General features: G+C 42.7%; 1 protein-coding gene across 3 annotated transcripts in view; it reads right to left on the bottom strand.

Moving 5' to 3' along the window:
* DCLK1 (doublecortin like kinase 1) overlaps nt 1-19,705 on the bottom strand; it is a 371,284-nt gene extending 351,579 nt beyond the window's left edge. For 2 of the 3 annotated variants that reach the window (XM_075592105.1, XM_075592104.1), the window contains exon 1: nt 19,443-19,705. The gene's annotated coding sequence lies outside the window, so the exon portion shown is untranslated. The remainder of the gene's footprint in view (nt 1-19,442) is intronic. The other variant, XM_075592108.1, reaches the window with a different exon arrangement.
* Nucleotides 19,706-23,128: the final 3,423 nt, after the last annotated feature.

The following is a 23,128-nucleotide window of genomic DNA, read 5'->3' as shown; positions in this document are numbered from 1 at the left end:
TCTGCAATACAGCCATGTCTATTATGCTCAGTATAGCAAAATTAAATGCAAACGTTTGACTCAGTCGGCAAATAAATTGTTAACCTCCATTGCAGCTCATTGTAGAAGACTATACATAATATCTAAATATGTTAACTGTTATTACTAATATTGGCTTTTAGATATAAGACAATGACATTTAAAAATATTTTCAAGTAGATGTTTTCAATGTATGACTTTTCCAAATATTTAAATGTCTTTGCACATGCAAATAATAATATGAATTGTATTTGTGTGTTACTCCACTGGCATTGTTGATATGAAATTGCATTGATAATACATATTAATGTGTAGCCCAGGTCCCCCCCTCTGGGCTCTCTTCACTTCCCCTCCCTTCCGCTCACCTCCGCTGTGGTCGGGAGAATTGAGGGCGGTTGAAGGGGCTACCGGGTCACCAGCGTTTCTAAGCGGGAAGTCGGGAAGGGTGCCACCATCTTAGTTAGACGCGCATAAGCAGTGCTGTCACACATGCGCAATGAGGTGGTGGAGAGTGGCGGCCAATGGGAAAGGGCTCCCAGCAGGGACTACATGTCCCATGAGCCTCTGCATATGCCAGGTGGCCCAGTACAGCCAATAGGGCTGGAGCTTTCCTCCTGTAGAGAGATAGATACATTTTCGTGTGCTGCAGCCATGCCAGTCAAAGCTGGGACAAGGAAGGGGTAGGTTGTATGTGCAGGTGTCTGTGGCACCAGCACTAGGCCAGATATCCCCTGGTAGGCCCCAGCTAGGCCCCGACTCTCCTGTGCAGCCATGTTTACTCAGTTGGTGGAACTGTATATATGTGTGTTATCTTATCTTGTGGTTGCCTGCAGTAAAACCGTTATCTTATACCAAGTATGTATTCCTTATGTGTCCTGTAACGGGGTAATTCTACATAATAGAATCCCATACAGGTGGAGGCGCTACTGAGCATCACTCAGGTGCACCCCAGGTTCCCAGCAGTGGAGGCTCAGGTTTCCTGTGAGCCACAGGTATCGCACCGCAACACACACGCCATAGCCACACATCTCTCAGGGGGTGGGGGAAAGTGCGCTACATATGTATTGCTTTTAGTGGCAAAAAAACTGAGGGCATATGCACAGATGTAAAAGATCAAATGATAAAACATATTAGACTAAATAATAATTTGTGGGCTAGAGGAATATTTATAGATAAATGTGTCCTTAAATTTCTGTTTCATAATGATAGACATGGGCTTGGTCTGAGTGTACGTGTGACCTTTCTGAATCATTTGTATATATGGTCTTTCTTATTTGGATATATTTTTGCAGAGAGTAGAATTATAATATCTAGAAGGAACTATTGCCAGGATTTGCGAAACTTCCGATAAGGTGGATTGGAGCTTGATCCAGAGTTAACTGCCATTGACTTGTATGGCAGTTACCGCCTAATACCGCTAACGAGTGCGTTGTAATTCCCCATCCCCCCATGACTCTTAATTTTCAACTTCATATTAATGAACGTCTGGTCACTAATCAAGATTCAAATACAGTTTGTGTAATTGATTATTCTTGAAAAAATACTCACTTAACCATACAGACAAGTATGTGACCAGTTCATGTGATGATGTGGCCTGACCATGCTCTGCAAATAATTAGGTTACATAGTTACACAGTTACAGTACATAGTAGATGAGGTTGAAAAAAAAACATACGTCCATCAGGTTGTGTTACAGTTCACCCCTAAGCCTTTTAGAATAAAATTACTTAATACTGTATCATTATGTGCGTCGTAACCATAGGCCATCTTATAATAATGCTGCCTTAAAAAACAATGTTTGTAGAACTAAAAGCATCCCTACTGTAGCAGCATGCAATTCCATAATGCTATCTATCCACCACTAACGTTGGGTGCACACATTCCAGTTGGCCCTTTCTCAGCAATTCGTGCTCAGATACTGGTGAGAAACCTGGATACTTATTTAGATAAAGATTTGTTGCATACACCACTATTTTGCAACACCTATTTGAATTTTTATGTAATTGAATACATTTTTTATAAGTTACAAATGTTAATTGATTTTGTTATTTATGCCTCATTTATGTTCATATTTACACTGCCTTGATATCCAAGCTTATTGATTTCTTAATGATTGTTGCATAACATTTTTGCTTTTGCATATAAAATTATTATTCTTCATTCATTTGTTTTATCAATACATTCAAATTACTGCATATTTGGTGCTTTCTTTCATGTCTCTTGGTATGTATTCATGAATCCCAGTGATACACAATGATGAACTCCGATATATATATATATATATATATATATATATATATATATATATATATATATATATATATATATATATATATATATATATATATATATATATATATATACATCACACTTTCCCCACCCCCTGGGAGATGTGCGGCTACGGTGTATGTGGTGCGGTGTGATACCTGTGGCTCACAGGAAACCTGAGCCTCCGCTGCTGGAAACCTGGGTTGTATCTGAGTTGGTGATCGGTAGCGTCTCAACCTGTATAGTATTCCGCTGTGGGAATTACCCCGTTACAGGACACAAACAATACACAATGGTATAATTAGAACAAGTTTACTAATGCCATAATGATCATAAACCACATACAATAGTGCCACAACTGTAACACTGGCCTCGCAGGGCTGTAACCCCTCACAGTGCCTCCCCAACACCGTGTCCATACCCCGGTGGGGTTTACCCCAATATACTGAGTGACTCGGTGGGTGACAGGGTGGGTGACTGACTGACTGGGTGGGTGACTGACTGACTGGGTAGATGGGTGACTGACTCACAGACAGACTTGGGTAGGTGACTGACCTTGGGTGGGTGGGTGACTGACTTTGACCGGGTGACTGACATTGACTTGATGGGTGCTGCTTCCTGCTTCCCTGCGCATGATGCTGCTTCCCTGTTAACTGCCCACCCAGTTGGGAGCAGGGGGGGGGGCGGATCCACAGGCAGCATTTACAGCAGCATTTGTGGTGCTTCCTCCCCCCCGTGCCCCCAGTCCCTGTGGCTGCTGCCCGGGGCAGGAGGTAGGCGCGGGGGGAGGGGGAAGGTTGGCGTGTGCTCACAACGGAGCGTCCCCCTCCGGCCCACATTCCCCTCAGGTGCCCATGCGGGTGGGAAGACAGGACCGGGGGGGGGTCGCAAAGAAGGGGTCCGGCGACTCATCCCACCCCTGCAGGCCGGACACCCTGCTTCCCTGTGCATGTGCACCAAGACCTCTGCGCATGCGCAGCGGGATCTCTTATTCACCCACCACAACTTATATATATATATTTTTTTTTTTAAAAGACCAATTCCTGCGCTCTTCCCAATTGGGCTAAAATATTCTAGTGACAGGGCGTGGCTGGCATTGGAGTGTCCCTCAGGTGTATATGCATCTGGAGAAGTGCTATCAGCCGAGACTTAGTTCCTCTATGACCGGTCGGTGACATAATCCGATGGCAACATCTGTGACAGCGGGAGCATCGGGGGGAAAGTGTTGCTTGTTTTTCTGAAACTGACCCTGGGTGGTCTCAACGCCTGAAATATTACTATTCACATGTCCTTGGATTTATTTGCGCTCCGGAACCTGTGTCGCTATTCTGCCTTCGACTTGGATTGAGTCTAATTTAGGAGCAGCACTATCTCCAGGGATTGTATATTAATATTTTTTTCTTGTTCACATACAGTCATGTGAAAAAGAAAGTACACCCTCTTTGAATTCCATGGTTTTACATATCAGGACATAATAACAATCATCTGTTCCTTAGCAGGTCTAAAAATTAGGTAAATACAACCTCAGATGAACAACAACATGTGACATATTACACCGTGTCATGATTTAACAAAAATAAAGCCAACATGTAGAAGCTATGTGTGAAAAACAAAGTACACCCTTACTGCTTCCATAGGACTTAAGATGCTAAGAAGCAGACAGGTGCTGTTAATCAAATGCTCTTGATTAATTGATCATCAGCAAGTGTGACCACCTCTATAAAAGCTGAAGTTTTAGCAGTTTGCTGGTCTGGAGCATTCAGGTGTGTGTTAACACAATGCCAAGGAGGAAAGACATCAGCAATGATCTTAGAGAAGCAATTGTTGCTGCCCATCAATCTGGGAAGGGTTATAAGGCCATTTCCAAACAATTTAAAGTCCATCATTCTACAGTGAGAAAGATTATTCAAAAGTGGAAAACATTCAAGACAGTTGCCAATCTTCACAGGAGTGGACATCCCAGCAAATTCACCCTAAGGTCAGACCGTGCAATGCTCAGAGAAATTGCAAAAAAAACAAGAGTTACATCTCAGACTCTACAGGCCTCAGTTAGCATGTTAAATGTTAAAATTCATGACAGTACAATTAGAAAAAGACTGAACAAGTATAGTTTGTTTGAAAGGGTTGCCAGGAGAAAGCCTCTTCTCTCTAAAAAGAACATGGCAGCACAGCTTAGGTTTGCAAAGTTGCATCTGAACAAACCACAAGACTTCTGGAACAATGTCCTTTAGACAGACGAGACCAAAGTGGAGATGTTTGGCCATAATGCAGAGTGCCACGTTTGGTGAAAACTAAACACAGCATACTGTATCAGCACAATCACCTCATACCAACTGTATAGCACGGTGGTGGAGGGGTGATGATTTGGGCTTGTTTTTGCAGCCACAGGACCTGGGAACCTTGCAGTCATTGAGTCGACCATGAACTCCTCTGTATACCAAAGTATTCTAGAGTCAAATGTGAGGCCATCTGTCTGACAGCTAAAGCTTGGCCGAAATTGGGTCATGCAACAGGACAATGATCCCACGCACACCAGCAAATCTACAACAGAATGGCTGAAAGAGAAAAGAATCAAGGTGTTGCAATAGCCCAGTCAAAGTGCAGACCTCAACCCAATTGAAATGCTGTGGCTGGACCTTAAGAGAGCTGTGCATAAACAAATGCCCACAAACCTCAATGAACTGAAGCAACGTTGTAAAGAAGAAGAAGCTGCAGTCTCGGTTTAGGCCACTGCTAAGTATCCCGAACAGTTGCTTAAATTTGTATTCATGCAAAAATCTCTCTTTCGGTGTTCTAAGATTACCTTTGAGTATGGCCACCTTCAGATCGCTTATGTTATGGCCAGAGTCAAAGAAATGTTCGCCGACAGGACTGTCTCTTGTTCTTTGTGTGATTCAGATCCATTCTCTTGTTTAGCCCCTGTCCGCCTCACCAATGTAGTAGCAGCCCCCTGGGCATTTCATGAACTGTTTAATACTTTACTCCTCACCATAATTTTCTTGAGATTATGAGGTTGTCTGTAAGATAATAAGGGTGTTTCAGAGAAAACCTGTTGCAGCCTTTTATCTTCCTGGAGAATGGGTTGTAGTTCCCTAGCGATTTTGCATAGGGCTTCTAGGTGTGGGTTACATGTGACCACCAAAGGTACCCTGTTGCTTGTCTCTTTCTGTCTGTATTCAAGGAGATTAATGCTTTGTATTCTGGTGGCTTTGTGGATTTGTTGGTCTACAATTCTGTGGTTATATCCACGTTTTATGAAATGCGATTTCAAGGTTGTAATGTGCTGGCCTCTGCCTGTATATCCAGTTGTATCGTATGGCTTGACTGTTGTTGGTTGCATGCTTAGTGTGTGTAGCCAGGTCCTCTCTAGATCCCCGGTTCCCCGTTTCCCCCTCCCTTACCTTCCCTACAGTAAGGGCAGTTGCGGGTGGCGACGGGCAGCCCGGCGGCTCCCTTTGCAGGGCGCCGCCATGTTTCTTAGGCCATGATGGTCAGCAAGTGCAGGAGGACCCACGGCGGCCATTACAAGTTCGCGCATGTGCAGATGCAAGCAGCAGCAGCCAATACAGTGCTGTGCATGCGCATTACAGTCAGCGCGCGCGGCGCCAATAGAGTAGAGGCTCTAAAGGAACTACATTACCCAGAAGCCTCTGGGGAGTGCCCTTTCACCCCTATCATCTGACATTACAGCCAATAGGGCTTATAGATTCTCCTGCTGCAAAGAGATACATTTCGCGTGCTGAGAGACAGGAAGGCAGACGGAGCTGGGAGCAAGTGAGAGGAGGTTGTATGTGCAGGGAGCAGTAGCCCCTGCAATAGGCCAGGTTACCCCCCTAAGCCCCAGCTAGGCCCGAGTCCTATACCCTAGATTGTGGTTGCTACAGGGAGAGGCCCTTAGGTAGAGACCCTGCCCCTTTAGCTATTTGATAAGTTCAGGGACACAGCTCATCTGCTGTGCAGCCCTGATCATTGTGTCTGGGATCAGACATCACTCCAGATAAGACTCTCTTCAAGGTGGGAGCAATCCGGAGGGATACCACCCCACGCAGAGGCAGATCACAACGGGGGATCGCCCTTCTGGATCAAGTGATCTCAAGTCCAACTCATCTGCGCGTCCGGGTGTGTGGACACACCTGGCAGGTATTATACACCAAGTGCACCAACCCTCATCTCAAACTAGTGGGCAGCGCTGTCTCACACTTGGGTGGGAGGGGGACTTTTGGGACTCTTGGCTATATGGTGAGGGGTCATGGCCCTGTGAGGTCTAGTGTTACAGGGTGACACTGTTACTGTTATTATTATATTGTGTTCTTATCTGCATGTTGTAAACTGTTTAACCATAACCTGGTGCATGTGGTTACTGTATGTGGGTCCTGTATCAGGGGTTATTCTACACTAGAATCCTGCACAGGTGGAGGTGCTGTAAGTATGTTCCAGGATACACCCCAGGTTCCCGTCAGCTGAGGCTCTGGCCTCCTGGAAGCCTAACCGGTATTGCACCACACCTTGTAATACATGTAGATTCCCCACACATGGTCCCTATCTGCGATTGGGAAGGGGGGAACTGTGTTACATGTGTGTGGGGTGGAAGCTGTTGCACCTCAAATAGCTGGCTCTGTCTGTGGGTTTGTAGTATACAGAAGTCTGTAGTTGGTTGTTCTTTATAGTAATGGTGGTGTCTAGGAAATATACTTCGTCTGGGGAATGAATGAGTTTGAGGTTGATGGCCGGGTGGAACGCATTGAAGTTCTCATGGAACTGTATGAGGTCCTGTTAACCAGAGGTCCAAATCAGAGGATGTCATCAATGTACCGAAGGTATGTAAGGGGTTTCAAATGACAGGTGCAAAGAAAGTAATTTTCCAGTTTTGCGCAGAACAGATTGGCATATTGTGGCGCCATCCGAGTGCCCATAGCGGTCCCGGTTGTATGGAGGTATGTGTAATTTCCAAATGTGAAGTAGTTATGGCTCAGAATAAATTTGATGCATTTAGTCACTGTCTCTGTGAGTGGCTCCTGCAGTCCCAGAAAGTACAGTATCTGCAGGCTGAAATCCCATCTTTGTGGGGGATGTTTGTGTAAAATGATTCTACATCCATGGCTGCTTGTAGTGTTCCTGTTTGGAGGGGGGCAATGGCATTAAGTTTGCTTAGTAGGTCGGTGGTGTCCTGGATATAGCTGGGTGTGTTCCAGACAAGTGGTTTTAGAATGCCTTCAACCCAGCCTGAAATATTCTCAGTGTGCCAGATCCAGAGATAATAGGGTGCCCAGGGTTACCCTCTTTGTGAATCAGTGTATCTCGAAAGCTCACACAAATAAAAGCATTTAGTTAGCCACAGAACGGTATTGTCTATTCGTTTTTGATAATTAAGCTCGGCTAACACGGTACAGAAACCTCTAAATAATGTAAAGAGTACGTTACCATCCAGCAGGGCAGCAGAACAGCAAAGAGTGACAGCACTCAGAGGTTAGTCAGCAAAATAATGTATTGAAACAGATCTTCTTCCTGTGGGGATCGAAACGTCGGATTTTGTGTCTGTTTCAATACATCATTTTGCTGACTTACCTCTGAGTGCTGTCTCCCTCTCTCCCTCTCTCCCCCTCTCCCCCTCTCCCCCTCTCTCCCTCTCTCCCCCTCTCCCTCTCTCCCTCTCTCCCTCTCTCCCTCTCTCCCTCTCTCCCTCTCTCCCTCTGATACACAAAGTCAACAGACAAAAATACTTTTGCCTGAGGAAAGTCATCATGCACCAGGATTAATTAAAAATGTACCATATGAACAATTCCCATGTTAAGGAAGAATTGTGAGTGATGAGCTGAATGATAAGTATAGATGAGTGATAGATTTAGAGAACATAGGCTCAAGCAGAACCGCAGAGAAAAAATAAAATGAAGATCGTGCAGTATGAACAAAGCTCATTATCAGTGTCTACCATTCTAAGAAAGGGGCCATTGAAAACAGAATTGCATAATACGTATCCCGTATTGCTAGTGTATAAAATAAATGTTCACATGTTCATATTTACTTTCAAACTGGAGAGCCACATGTTTAAGATATAATATGGTGAGGTGGGCTCTTTCTGCCTTGCAACTCAGTCATGAAGAGATTTTCGGACCTTATTCTATCTATACCTATCGAAGTGGGGTTTGAGCTGGTTTTTACACAAAAAGCCCAATTTACATCTAGGGGAATTTTGATCAAAAAAAGGCCAAATACCTGCTGTGACAGATCTAGAAAAATAAGTCACTGGACCGCAATTAGAGGCTTATTTCTTTAATTACATTCCTCCATCCAGTCAACACCATAAAACTTTCAAGGATGGTGGTGGCAACATCATGTTATAGGGATGCTTCTCTTCAGCAGTGATTGGGAAGTTTGTCAGGATAGAGGGGATAGTAGGGGGCCCCTGCTGCAGCCACACTAATAAGATAGGGTGATGAACGGTGCTTAGGGTGTACATACAGTAGTGAAGGTATAGAGAGAGAACCCTGTATAGCGCTCAGGTTCACGCTCTGATGATAGATGAGTGATTTAAAACATAAACTTTATTAATAGCATATATTAAAATAGTGGATATTGGAACAACGTGCTGGAGGTAGGTTGATCCTGAATAATAGTAGCCGTGTTGGCTCCGGATCAGATAATATCTTATATACCAGATATAACTATATTGGAACACTGGTAACAAAACGGCACATAGATCCTGATGTGGACCTTTGTGATAGGTGTGGGTTCCTGGGTGTGCTAATAAAGGTACTGAAGTAACATATCACACACTGGCATAGTCTGCGTACTTCCTTTATTAAGGTGGTACGTATGATATGTACATATATGCTGGTAGACGCTGGGAACGAGTATAGTATGATTCTCAGCAGTCGTGAGTGCAGTCAGCTAATTAACCACTCTATATATATGGGTGTCTCCAGCAAGTGTCAAACTGACCTAAGGTAACCTTCTATTGTATATACTGCAGGGTAGGTGCCCTGCACTACCTCTAGGGCTGTATATAGACTGTAAGCAGGTTGAGGTTATAGACACTTATGTAAGGGAGGCACTATGGCTGGATAGTGAGTAATCATAATCCCATAGCAGAGGGTGAGCTGAGGGTAAGCACCAATAGTGACCCTTAAAGTGCTGCTGTCTAGAATATCCCTGACAGCAGCGCAGCTATGGTGTTGCTGGGGGTCACTATGTCAGTACTTCAAGGGATATTAGCATTCTCCAAAAAGAGCACCACACAGAGGAGACTTGCAATGACCGTCGGGGCACTGCTAGTCTGTATATCCTGCACGAGCAGGCTGCCGCATGAGCTCGCGGTTAGAGTTTCATAATGCGGATGCAGTCACAAGCCTGCGCGTGCACGTGGGAGAAGGGAGCCGACGCGCGCGTTTCGCAAGGGGCTTTCTCAAGGCGAATGGTAAGACAGATCTAAGAATGAAACATATGAATGAAACAGAAGTATCTTTCTGTATGTACTATAATTGAGGAAGCAAATAGGCAGAAAAACAAGTAGATAAATGTAAAAAAAAGTTTTAAAAAGTTACAATAGTCAAAAGAGACAGGAGATAATAAGAGGATACCTTCACCGTACTGACAGAGGAAATGGTGAATCTTCAGCAATATTATGGAGGAATACTGGGTTAGGGTCTTCTAAAAAAAAAAAAAAAAATTAAATCCATAATGCATAAATGGAAAGAGAAGGCGTTTGACGAATATTGAGTGGAATATTTTTTTATTTATAAAATATTTTACCAGGAAGTAATACATTGAGAGTTACCTCTCGTTTTCAAGTATGTCCTGGGCACAGGAATAGGGTTCCATAGGTAGAGAGAGATGAGTGAAAAAGGTTTCATAAACTAGTGAGGTTGTAGAGGTAAAAGGGGTTGAGCGTAAGAGACATGTAGTGGTATATCAAGAAATCCGAGTTGAGATATATGGAGGCGCAGAGGAGTCTTAAAGGAAAGGTGGAGAATTTGTAGTTTATATGGACATTAACAGGAAGCCAGCAAAGAGATTTCAGGATGGTTCTAGCAGCAGTATTTTTAATAGATGGTAATAAAGGTTTCAAATGTACTAAACTCATTATTAAAGCATCACACGATAAAACACAACAACACGATAAAGGCAACAGTAAGACATTAAAAAGTTCATTCATATTATTTATATTCAACTAGTCAGAAATAATTCCTAGACAAAGATTTTATAATGTTTTTGTTTTATTAATCAGCTTGAACTGGTAATTTGATACTGATACCCTAACTTGTAGGAAGCAGCAAGCAGCCATCTTAGAAAAGGGGAAACCATTCTTCTAATGTAGCCGTGCCTGGTCTGGCTACCAGTCTGCCCTCCCTGACATGTACGCCCTGGTAAGAGTAGGCAGTGTCAGGACCAATTATGGGTTTTCCCCACACAGGCAGCTCCCTTGAGTGACAGGGGAAGAGGTGGGACTAGGTCTGTGTTCTGCACAATCATGGGTTCAGAACTGGTACCTTCCCCCTACTGTACTTAAGGAGTTGCACTACCCAAATTTAGTAGTGTCCCTACCGTTGAGAGAGACAGGTGTCACACAGGGTTGCCTGAGACTGGCCTTCCCTGTTACTCTTCCCCTTGGGTCCAGGAACCATCGGGCGTTGGTGCCCTACAGTGAACTGCATTGGGCAGAGGCCCAATTGTTACTGTGTGAGCAGAAGGACAATAAATCCGTTGTAGTTGAATATACCTCCGGCTTAGAGTGTGATCTTTCTGGGGTGAGAGGTAACCGTTTCTAGCGTAGGAGATCGCCTCCATACATCTGGAGCCTGCGGCAGATGGAGGCGCTGTGTACCCAGAGATAAGTAACTATAATGTGCCCCAGAAACCAGTCCTGTTCTCCCCAACAACATCGGTGGACAGATCTTCTGTGAACCAGCAGGTATGCACCAACCTACACCGTGTAATGGCAACATCTCCCAGAGGGTGGGGGAAACAGCGTTACACTAACATAGTAAAACCCCATTTATTCTGGATAAATTTATCAGTACTAAGGGTAAAGGAGCACTGCAGTGCATACAAATAAAATGGAGTATAGGAACCAAATAGGAAAATTCTACTTAAATACACACTTCCTATTAGCAAGTACATGTATTGTTGCACAGAATTGGAAAATCCCTCTATGAGCTGGTACACTAGGTCAGTTATGAAAGATACAATGTTTTCTTTGCTTACTACTTGATATTTGATTGTCGTTATGTTATCTTATATCAGTCGGTTGCAACCTTTTTCTCTCCGGGCACCCCTAACCACTGTGCTCAGTTGCTGAAGCACCCCTACAACCGGACAGGGTCACAGAAAACACAGGACAGAGAGACTGTCACAAGAGAAAGAGACAGAGAGTCACAGACGACAGAGACAGACAGTCAGAGGTGGCAGTGATTCACAGGAGTCAGAGGGGACATGGAGTCAAAGGAGTCAGAGGGCACAGGGGAATCATAGACATAGACATGAGTCTGAGTGGGAAGGGGAATCAGAGGGGGCCTGGGAAATCAGAGGGGGCCTGTGGAATCAGAGGGGGAGGGGAGTCACAGGGGGTCAGAACGTCACAGAAAAACACACACACACACACACATACACACATACACCTCTACTGTTCCCTCCTCCTCTGATTGGCCACACCCCACAGGCTCCTGACACCTCCTGATGGGCTGTATTACCCAGCAGCAGCCAATCACGTTAGAGGCAACTGTCCTGCTCTCTCCCTGCTCTGGGAGATCAGGGAAATCCTGCGGCACCCTTTTGATCCCCTCACAGAACCTCAGGGTGCCGCGGAACCCCGGTTGGGAAACACTGTCTTATATAAATGTACACTTTCTCTATTAGATTTTAAACAATTATTGTTCTCATATAATTGTGTTTCTCATATTCATGATAAAAATACCAGTTTGCAGTCTACATTCAGTGACTCCCTTAATGCAGACCACTCTGTTTTATATCCACAATAATTTTACCCATTTGTAATGAAAATAAAATATATTTAGTTTTGACCACGATTGTTATAGAAATCATAAAGACCTGTCTAAAAGAAACATTGTATTCAAAGTAATACACAAGTGCAAAGCACTTTAACTCTGGCTAATACTTCAACTCTGAATAGTCTCTCTTATAAGAGTCTTCCTAACTATTAACATAATGTATAGATGTACAAATGTAGCAACATTACCGCGTAGTTGTGGGCAACAATGCACATCATGCAATGTTGTTACCAGCAACTTAATTTGTTTTGTTTTTTTGAGCCATGGTAAATCGTGCAATGAACATTGTAGCAGCATTAACACGTCATCTGTAGTGTATGCCATGATGAAATCCCTCTTTGCGTAGTTTTCTGCTCCCCTTGTCATCTTATGCCACATTTATTAAACAGTAAAAAGACTTATTAATGGGCCATGCAATGTGCTATACTGTAGCTGTGGTTTTCAACCTTTTTTAGATAAGGAATCATATAATTATATTGTGCGGAACCGCAACCCTCTCTAATAGTGAATCTGAGATCAGATGCATTGTAAGGAACCCCATCCCTCTCTAATAGCGAGTTTAACCCATGCTGAAAACCATTGTGCTATGGCTTAGCATATTTTAGTAAATTTGAGCCATGGTTTGTAAATAATTAGTTACAAAATGGTCTCAGAGCAACAGGAAACATATATTGTTTTTCGGAATTTATATCGTTTCTGCGGGAAACCGAGTAACAAAGAGGAAGTTCCATGTAGCGGCATCCATTGAAATTACAAGATATTCAAAGGGTTTAGCAATATACCAGCATTTGTCATTTATTATCTTTGCAAATGTATTGTCTAAAACCTAACTCTGAAAAGTTAAAAATATTTATATCATAAAATACAAAATTCATGCAACTTTTGTTCGCAACAAACCAAAGACAGAATGCATAAAAAAAATGTACATTTTGCAAAACAGAATTTGTTGAAATGTTTGTACAGCGAAGCATGTGACAAGGAAGGAAAAAAGAACAGAAATCTAACTTTTACAATTATATTGTTATTTGCCCGGTTATGTGGGACATTTCTCAGAAGAAAATAAAAGGGAGAGAGTAGATAAAATATGTGCAGGAGAGAATAAGTACGAGGGAAAGAGTGGGAGAGCATGACAAAAATGGGGAGAGAATCACATAGCACAGAAAGAAAATACTTTTTATGGGACATTATCTGATTTCTTTGCATGCGACAAGATTACCAGATATCATTCCTTAAATCAGAGTTATTAACTAAATGCAAACTGACATGTCCAAAAGAATGGAACAGCTGTGTTTCAATGGGGTTCTCACTTTTTGTAAATGTACATAATCCTGAGCAGCCTTTCCTCTCTTTTGTTGTTTATATTAGTGATGTACCGAGTACCTGGAAATTACCCATTACCAGCATACCCGGCACTATTTTAACTACCCGGAAATTACCCAGACCTGACACCAGGAGTCTGCACCCGGTCCTGGGTTATTTCCTTTCTGCTCTGCTACCTCGGTCCTCCTCTTGGAGAATTGCAGGAGCAGAGCAGCAGAACACTTACCTGCAGCCGGCGGCAGAGGGTAAAACCCGACGACATCATGGGAGCAGCGGCAGACATTGTGGTGGTGGTGGCAGCAGAGGATGTATTGTTGAGCCGGTGGGAGCAGCATAACACATCCTATCACAGCTGATGCTGGTGGGAGCCGGGGAGCATGTAACCAGAGCAAGAGCATTACTATTGGACAGCCAGCTCCTTCCCGGCTATCCAATACTAATGCTCCTGCTCCGGTTACATGTTCCCCGGCTGCCACCAGTATCAGCTGTGATAGGATGTGTTCCGCTGCTCCCACCGGCTCAACAATGATATCCTCTGCTGCCAAAACCACCAGGATGTCTGCCGCTGCTCCCACGATGTCGCCGTGGTCCTCCTCACCCTCCGCCGCAGGCAAGCCAAAGCTACCCGATCCGCAAATATACCCTGATAGTCGTACCCAGCAATCCCCAGGATCCGGTAAAAAACTAGTTTATATACTTAATCTAAATGCCTTAAGCAATAGCTGTAGGGATATATGCATGCTCAATATGGAAAGGAAGCAAAAAGTGACACCCAGCATGTCATTTTACCCAGATTTGCAGTTTAATCATTGTATGACCCGTTATAATTGTATGTGGTAGGTTTTTGGGCTCTGATGTTGACATAAATGACTTTCGTTTCTTTTGAACTCTTAATGTAGAATCAAATACTAGCTGTATGGATACAAATGTGAAATAAACCTACAGTATGAGGTTACAGTACAGAACAGATACAAAATACAGCTCATCTTGTTTATGTGCCTCATACCGATTGTTACAGTACATCCCCCAGAAACTGGGAATAATAACACACTGCAGATGATTTCTGCTTTCTGGTTCCATACCCAGAGTCCTTTCTGTGTTGCACAATGTGATAGTTTAGCAACTGGATCAAATTATAAATGACTATTTAAGATTTTAACGTTCTGTATTCCTTTTAATCCGCATTTTAATCTCTTCATAAAGCTGTCCATATATTTTTTGTTATATAGTCCCCCCAAAAAACAATATTAATCCAAATGTACTAAGCATTCTATGCAGTTTTGGTACTCTGTTAAGGCAAACGGCAGTGGCACAAGCAAAGTTTTTACAGCTTAGTGTTGTACAACCCTCTTTACCCGGCTCTAAAGGAGGTCACACCAGATTAATTATACATATTGGCTTTGCTGAGTCTCTCAGGCTTTTGCCGGGTGCTGGGAAGGTGCAGGCTGGGTGAGAATAAGCAGATAAAAAAAAAGATGGGTACAATGAACGTTTATGAAATTAAAAGTTGCTTTATTTAACAGTGGTCAATAATGCTCCACAAATATTGACATACTTGGTACTTGACAGAAAACTTGTGGCAAATTTATATATATACACACATATATATATATATATATATATATATATATATATATATATATATAGTGGTCGACAAATCACCAAAAAATCTACTCGCCGAACAAAAAAATCTACTCGCCCCCTAGTACCACACGTGTGCTGCTTGGGCCAATAGGAGCTCGCCACGGTGTTAAATCCACTCGCCTGGGGCGTGCAAATGTATAGGTTTGTCGAACACTGTATATATATATATATATATATATATATATATATATATATATATATATATATATATATATATATATATATATATATATATATATATACACACACACAGCACCCCTGTACTCCCCCTTATACCCATTCCTTTGTTATTTGCCCTTCCCTATTGTCTGTTCCCCCCCCCCACACACCCCCGTATTTGGTTCTACCTATGTGTTTTTAGAGTTTTTTTCAATATTATACTTTTGGTGTTGAGTGTTGTTTGATTCACTTGTGCATATATTAAATTATCATTCCCTTTTTTTGGTTTATACCAATGATTTAATCTCCTTATTTCTTCTTATAGGGAGTGCTGGACTATTCGGTATTATATATATATATATACACATATACATACACACAGTACAGTATGTATTGATACTTCACCCGCCCCGGTAGCTCTCACTCCTACGATGGGGAGGTGCTTAACTTGTTAGTCGTAATAATAGCCGAATTGGCAGTTTCTTGCATAGCGCTAGTAATGCCCAACCATTGGTCGAATAGGCTCCTGGATTAGCAACCTGCTCTTATCTATTGTATACAGTACTTCCACTTATACCTATTCAATCAGGAATGCACAGGGAACCTTTCGGTTGGGCCGGTCCATACATACTCCAAAGTTACTATGCGAAAACTACTGTCAAGAGAATTCTACATCGTTATCAATAGCGAGAACAATCGTAGTACCTTATACTGGCGCTTATTTAGATCAGGGCATGTTTCCTAACTTCAAAATAATAACAGGTGACAGGACATCTTAATACACTTGACTCTACACTCAAACCTATTTACAGGATTCACAATGAGGACCTCAGTCAGAACACTGAAGAACCTGCTTCTAGAACATAGGGTGGTGCTATATATCCCTCTATACTCCTGATAGAGACATCATGGGTCACAAGACATACAGGGGAGGGGCAATACCAGAGTAAACCCTCCCAGTTAACCCATTAAGGCTGTTAACGCCTTATAGAATTAGTACTCCCCAAAGAGGCGACTACATTAGTAATTCTGGTCAGTTATCTGTTCCTAATAATTATTGCTGTCTTTTTAATTGCCCACAGCTAGTGCACACAGTTATTCAAACACCAGTAGAGCAACATAAAATAAGGGGAGTGAGTGACTTACATGTTACATGTGAACTGGAGGATAGGGGAGGGAGGGAACAACACAAAACATAAGTAACAGATCTGGTTTGTATTGGACTCTGGTATAACTTTTTAAATGAAAGTAATAGTTCTGTAATTTTACTTACACAAAAAAGACTAACAGCATGTTCTTCAGAATGCATGCAGGGCCTGCCAAGCTTCTGTCTAGAATGCATTCTAATGCACTGTTTGGCACTGAAGGGGTTAGCACCAGAGCACTCTTCCAGTTCAGTTGATCAGAGTATTATCATCAGACACAGAGGTCTAAATACTAATGATTGCAGATTAACAGGAAATTATAGGAAAATGTCACTCCTTAATCAGAATGCAATTTCCATATATCACACAAGTACCTCACTTGATGTATGTGATAGCACTACTTACAGACCAGGTCTCTAGCTTATGACAATAACTGTGGACATGTATCCCTCCCTTTTTAATTGATTTCCAATGAAGGACACATATTTATTGTTAGCTTCAGCATCTTAACCTTTAAGTAACCAGTCAAACGAGTTTGTTGAATTGTGTTAATGTGGCATTGCCAGTTCTATTATGTGATTCTGATGCACACATAAAATGAAGTATTGAATATACATCTTCTAAGCTATATGAAACTTATATAACAAATGTAAATGGGATGGGATAGCAAGGTATGACATCATTTTTTTAGCAGAAAAATACGACAGATTATAACCTACTAAATAGTGAGAGATGGCACATGAAACAATAAAGATGGCAGATGCTTACCCCTGCCCGGCAAAGGGGTCATGCAATGTAAATAGTCATATGTGCTTTGCAATGCATTATACTGTATCCCAGTGTTTTTCAACAGGGGTTCCTAGTAGACCCCATAAAGGGCTGCCTGCAATTTTAATTTCAGTTGAAAATTGTACCAAATACAGAAGAATTTACAATGCATCTGATCTAAGACGCGCTATTAGAGAGGGTTGGGGTTCCTTAAAATGCATCTGATCTGACACATGCTATTAGAGAGCTTTGGGATTCATACAATGCATCTGATCTCAAACATGGCATTTGGGGTTCATACAATGCACCTGATCTCAGACACGCTATTAGAGAGGGCTGGGGTTCCGTAAAATGCATCTGATTTCAGACGCACTATTAGAGAAGGTTGGGGTTCCGTACAATGCATCTGATCTCAGGCGTTCTATTAGAGAGGGTTGAGGTTCTGCAGAATTTCACAATATAATTATAAGGTTCCTTAACCAAAAAAAGGTTGGAAACCACTGATGTATCCACTATTGAAGGGTGCAGCACCTGCCATCCATACATTCATTTTTAATGCAATGTGTTGACCCTCCAGCAGCCAGTGAGTTCATCAGGAGATGCTGGATTTCCCAGTAATCAGGAAATAAATGTGGTTCCTGTTACAAACAGACCATTCTCTATGATTAGCAATGGCAATCTCCATGGATGGTCGGAATCAGGACAATACCAAGAATGTGAGGTGCTGATGCAGAAAAAATCACTTGAAAAGGACAACTCCCTATTTCCCCTTTCCACTGTCTCAGGTACATTTCAGACCAAGACTATGGAGCGTTCCAATAAAGTGCAATAATATAGGTATTTACTAGTATTTAGCTTGTACATGCAACAATGTTTCACGAACATGAAACTAAATATGTTTCACAAATATTAACACATGTGCACATTTTATTTTGTAGAAATAGAAAATGGTGAACTCAATCATCTTGAAGTGGTACTGGCAACATGGTAACAGCATGTGATGTAAAGTCGCTTGAAGCATTTTGGGGAATTGATCATGTCTTTGTCTGATTTGTTTCATATGCAGACAATATTCCACTATTTAATTTCACAATCAGGTGAAGTTAGGCTGCATCAAAGCATCTACACCAAGTGTCTATGCTGCCAGGCACGACTATTGTCTCTCCGGTTCCTGCACACACACAATCACTAAACCATCGGGGCCAATTACTTCATAGGGGGGCCTGGGGGAGATAATAAACCCGCAGCCGTGATGCATTGTCACTGTGATGGGAGATAAATCCGAGATATATTGTCACCAGGAACTAAATCTCCATATGCTATAACTGTAGGGGGGGGGGGGGGGGGGGGGAAGCTGATTTGAATGTGAGATAAACCTCTATATATTGCCAGTGAGAATAAAATACACCATGTTAGAGAAACTGCAAACACACTGTATATTGCCACTGTCGTATCTAATGAGATCTCCTGCCACGGTGAGATAACGCCAACAGATTTTAGAGTGGAATTAACACAGACCTAATATTGCAGTGAGATACATCCCAATATATGCTCATGTGAAATAAACGTATATCTGCTGCTGGTGCGGTGACAGAGCCCTCCATGTACTGTCAGGTTGAAATCATTTCGGATCTAATGTCACCGAGTTAAAAACCCATATACAGTATATGGCTAGTGTGTAATAAATCCCCTACACATTGGTACAATACAATGACCCTAGATCTAATGTTTCTATATATATGATATTATATTCCTGTATTATAAGGACCCATGTATTGACAGACAGGGGCTGAGGCTGGGACACTGTATTTGGTGCAATAAGTTGTTGGGGTGGCAGAGTATGACAATGAGAAATGCAGTAAATGCAGTAATCCTTAGTCACTGCAAATGTGATAGTGATAAAAACGTGACTACATAAATCAGACCGGCTCTTTAATGCCCATCTCTCCAGCCCATTCATGTATACAGGCTCCTGAATGGGACATTTAGAGACAGTTATACCGTGATGTATAATATTGTTAACCTCAACATACTACCTTTATTTGGGGAATTCCGTATTCTATTAATAATATGAGTTGAGAATAAACATTTATATTGAGTATTTCAATTGACTTACCTATTTGCTTTTTGTATGATGTCCCCCACTAAATATATTCTTGATTGGATTTCCGAGTAAATTGAAGGGGACAGGCAGTAAATGTCTCCTTTTTGACTGTGGATAATGGTTTTGTGCCGGCAGAGACAGGCTGGGTGTCTTTGTTGTGTATCTCCTGCCCCCTGACTGGATGACTACTGCTGATCTGCTGAGTTGAGGCTGCAGCTGCTTTCCTTCTGCTGCTATTGCAGTGATTTGCATTAGCCCGGCCCTCATTGAAATGCTGCTCTCCTCCTCACACCAGCACCATCCAATATCTAAGCCAACCCACCCCCTCAAATCCGTTCCTGCATCACATATGTGCTAGTAGTGAATGCTGTTCTGCCTTTAGCTGTGCCTATGGGGAATTTGGTCTATGCCTTGCAGATCTGTACAGCATCCAGCTTTGTCCCAAACAGTAAAAAGGCTCTTCTCCATAACCTTAAAGATGTAAGAACACAAACAATACAAGTGGGGGATGTGGGAGAAATGAATTTGCCGCAAGTTTAATGCAAATACCGTGTGATTGTGAACATTATGTAATTAGACCCCAACGGCAGTGCATATAATATATGGATAGATATGGATAGTAAGGATAGGCACTTCCACTGGTGATCTGGTTCTAAAAAAAAAAAAAAAGATTTGTGTTTGGGATTTAAAAAAATGACAGGAAAATCTCAAAGTAAGACAGGAACTAAAATAATTACACTTTGGGGACCAAAATCTTATATGGAGTTACTCACTGCAGGGTCCAAAAAAAGTATATAGATTTGCCACCCTTCCTCCTCCCCATCTTATTATTTGGGATTACTGGTCACTGCCAAGCAGTACAAGATACAGTATTGGAAGTAGTGAGTCCCATTTTTAATGTTCTGTATCATACTGTAATGGGAGATATATATTGCTTTCCTCTGGATCAATATACTGTAAGTACAAATATAGGATAAAGAATCTGTCGTCTAAATTTAGCATAGGTTGGACTTGATGGACGCATGTCTTTTTTAAACCTCCTCTACACTATGTAACTATATGGTTAGACTGAATAGAGATAAAGGTGTTAATGCCCAGGAGTGTGTAAATGCAACAGGGAATAGGTTGTTAAAGTGGCTACACCTCTTGGTTTATTTTATGTGTGAATAGTTTTGACTCTGTGAGAAGCCGGCAGGTCTCCAGGGCTGAACCCTGTTTATTTCAGCTCTAGGGATGCCCTGCTTCCCAAAATACTAACACCTGAAGGGGCCTCCAGTGGCAGGTCTGGCTTGGCACAGAAAATGTCTGTTTAAAGGTCCTGTGTTATGCGCTCCAATAGGAAGCACAAAGGCATCTCTTGCAGCTTCCTATTGTCCCACAGGAACTTTCAACAGCAGTGTGATTCCTGTATCACCTTTAAGTATCTTGGGGAACAACATCTCTGGAGCTGAAATTAACACGGTTAAACAAGATTATTGGCTAAAGCTGTTACATTCCGGGCATTATTGAAATACCTGCTCTCTGGTTACAATTCCTGGTATTATCCAATCAGTAATGGCCCGGAATTGTTGGCACCCTGCCAAGTTTTTCAGCCAATCAGCTTTCAGTTCTCATTCATAAAGAGTGAGTTCAGCTCTCAGACAGGGGAGGTGATTGGACAGGAGGCAGCAACAAGGAACTGACTCCTCCCCCACCCTGCCTGCAGAGAGCTCTGTACAGGAGAGTGAGGGGAAAGGTTTGTGTGTCGTGTATTTTGTGGGTGTAAAGAGGGCAGCAGAGTGTTTTATTGGTGTGGGTGTAGAGGGGGAAGCAGTCTGTTTTGTTGGTGTGTCTGCTGTGTGTGTTTTGTGGGTGTAGAGGGGGGCAGCAGTGTGTGTGTGTCTTCAGTGTGTGTTTTGTGGGTGTAGGAGGGGTGCAGAGTGTTGTGTGTGTGTCTGCAGTGTGTGGGTTTACAGGGGGGCTGCAGTGGGTGTAGGGTGGGCTGCCGTTGTGTTTTTGTGGATGTAGAGGTGTCAGAGTCTGTTTTTGTTTCAAAAATTTTTATTAGGCGTTTATACATTAAACATACAAGCAGGTATTTCTTAGCCTAATACAGGATTTTTTGTTTTTCCCTTTGAAAGCCTCGTCAAGCCTCCGATCCTTCTGAAGGGGGAGGGGAAAAAGTAAGGGGGGGGTGGTTCTCGACCTCCTATCCCGTCCACCAGGTATTCGTCCCGCATCTCTTTTCTCTGATGCTTAGGTCGTCTCCCTTTTATATAAGGGGGTTTCTACCTTATTTGTTGGGTCAGCCATGGTTCCCAAACTTTGTAAAAGGTCGTTGTGGTTCAATATTCTCCATTGGCCTAGCCAGTAAGTAGGTCAGCGGATCAATGGGTATTGTGGGGTCTGTGACCTCTTTTATTATAGTTTGTATGGTTAGCCATTATTTCTGAATCTCTGGGCATGACCACCAAATGTGGGCCATGTCTCCTTTTTGTCCGCAGCCTCTCCAGCATAGATCGGAGGTCAGAGGGTAGATTTGTCTTAGTCTGACTGGGGTAAGATACCAGTGGAACAGTATTTTATAAATATTTTCCTTAGTTGTGGTACATATGGAAGTTCCTGAGGCAGATTCCCATATACTTTCCCAATCCTCTCTGTCTATAACCATATTCAATTCAGCTGCCCATTTGAGCATATAGTCATGGGCAGGGGGGTCTCCATTTCGGCGTATATTTTCGTTATGAGACATTTTCGATGAGCGGTGTTCCTACACAGCCTTTCAAAACTAGTGAGAGGGGGAAATTCTAATGTTGGGGATAGGTTTTGTATAAAGTGTCGAATCTGGAGATATTTGAACGCGTTCAGTTCTGGAATTTCATATTTATTTTTTAATCCTTGGTAGCTCAGGAACTTTCCTAGACTCAGCAGGTCAGCGATTGCCCTGATATTTTTTTGATTTAAATTGGTCGAATTGTCTAAGTTCACAACCGGGAGGAAATATAGGATTTTTGAAAATTGGAATGAGTTGGGAGTTAGTGGTTGTGAGCTTATATTTAAATCTGGATTTCATCCAAGTCTCCCACGTGTGCCTCATCGGTCCTAATTTAAATTTACTAGTTTGTGTAACTCCTCTGTTCAGGGACCAAAGCCATGCTGGCAGAGAAGGCTTGCCGGCGTATTGTGATTCTATATCTAACCAGCAATATTGGTCTGGATCAGCATTCCATACTACTGCCTGTCGTAATTGGGTGGCTTGGTAGTATCTTATGATGTCTGGGACAACAAGGCCTCCTCTCCCCTTTGATGAGAGTAGAACTGAACTAGCAGTCCTGGATCTTTTACCCTGAGGCAGAGTCTGTTTTGATGGTTTGTGTGTGTCTCTGCAGTGTGTGTTTTGTGGGTGCAGAGGGGGGCTGCAGTGTGTTTTGTGGGTGCAGAGGTGGAGCTGCAGTGTGTGTTTTGTGGGTGCAGAGGGGGAGCTGCAGTGTGTGTTTTGTGGGTGCAGAGGGGGCAGCAGTCTGTTTTGTTGGTGTGTGTGTCTGCAATGTATTTTATGGGTGTAGAGGGGGGCTGCAGTGTGTGTCAGTGGGTGTAGAGCAGGGGGGGTGGTACATTTTGCTAGGGGAGCGCAGGCGGTTGCAGAGGCCCCGCTCTCTTCCCCATGGCATTTAAATAAAACGCCGGGGGATCGCGTGAGGCTCCTGCAACACTTACAC

This window comes from Ascaphus truei, chromosome 3 (genome assembly GCF_040206685.1).
Source record: "Ascaphus truei isolate aAscTru1 chromosome 3, aAscTru1.hap1, whole genome shotgun sequence".
Lineage (NCBI taxonomy): Eukaryota > Metazoa > Chordata > Amphibia > Anura > Ascaphidae > Ascaphus > Ascaphus truei.
This window is presented reverse-complemented; position numbering and strand designations above follow the sequence as displayed.